We start from the raw sequence: 1,371 nt of genomic DNA, 5'->3' as shown, positions 1-1,371 counted from the left end.
ACAGTGGAACATATTAAAGGGAAATAGTGAAGATGGAGGAACGGGAGGAAGACACTACAGAGCCTTTTATTTAAATACTTATCACTTGTGAATACCGTTTATACAATTCTTTCCATTACTGTCAGCATCCCTAGGCTGAAAGGCTAAAATTTCCATGTTTTCTGTATTATCTTGAGTCTCCTGGAGTTTTTTTGTTCGCTGTGTTTCATCAGAATATAAGATACCTGTCATCACAAACTTATTATTTTTTTTTTGCAATTCATCCTATTCAAGAAGAAAATAATGGTATACCTGAAGTTAATTAATTACAAATAATATACTCTATGTATTATATGTATAATAGTGTCTATTACTATAGACATTATATAAGGAAGATGCCTATGTATAATCTTATTATTTGTGTAATTTAATACAAACTATGTGAGTAATGTATATCTATGTGCTTCATTAGTGCTGTTTGGTGAACAAATGTGGTAGAATAGATTATTGTTCAGCTGATAATTATTTCATCCTCTTAATCTTGATGGGAGATTTATACTTCTGTGTCCATTAATGTTTGTAGTTGGACATATTATTTTCTTTGGCCAATGAAATACGACCTTTAAGAGATAGTGGTTTTTTTTTATTTGATCCTCTCAGAATTTTTGACTTCTTTTATGAGATTAATGTGCCACAGATAGCTGTTGCCCCTCTTGCCTGAACCCCAGAATGAGATGTGCAACAGAGTGGACCCCGAAGACCATAGATCAGTAGCCTGAAGCAGAGCCACCACAGCAGACTTGTAGACCTACAGCTAGACCAGAGCAGCCTCAGTTGATCCACAGGCCTGTGTATATGAGAATAAATGTTGTTTGTTGTAGTATGTCATTGACTTTTGAGATGGTTTTTAATGAAACAGTATTATGGCCATAGCTGACAAAAATTAGTGCCTAGAATTGGGGTGCTGCCATAAAAACATGCTAAAAATATGGCAAAAGCTTGGTAAACAGTAGGGGGACTATCATAAGAGGTAAAGAAATGGTGGTGAATTTTTATAACAGGCTAGAAGAATGGAAAAGTATTAAGTGAAATTGTCATTCATAAACATCCTGGAAGGCAGACAAAATGTATACATTAAGGCCTGTGGGTGAAGAAATTTCAAGGGAAAAGCTAAAAAGGTGAGTTAGTACTATAAAAGAAAGACGAGCTTGAGGATGAACTGCCTAGGGTACGAGCTGAATTGAGAGGGAAAGTAGAAGTCCCTGAAATTCTGAGACTTTTAGGATTAGGGAATCAAAATCTCAACAAATTTAAGGTGGTCATTTCAATACAGCCTCAGAAAAAGACCATGTCTAGGGCACTGCCAATAAGACACAAATTCAGGAAACAGAA

The sequence above is a fragment of the Aotus nancymaae genome, unplaced genomic scaffold (assembly GCF_030222135.1).
Source record: "Aotus nancymaae isolate 86718 unplaced genomic scaffold, 86718_ANA_hifiasm-v0.15.2.pri h1tg000003l, whole genome shotgun sequence".
Taxonomy (NCBI): domain Eukaryota; kingdom Metazoa; phylum Chordata; class Mammalia; order Primates; family Aotidae; genus Aotus; species Aotus nancymaae.
Note: the sequence above shows the minus strand (reverse complement) of the source record.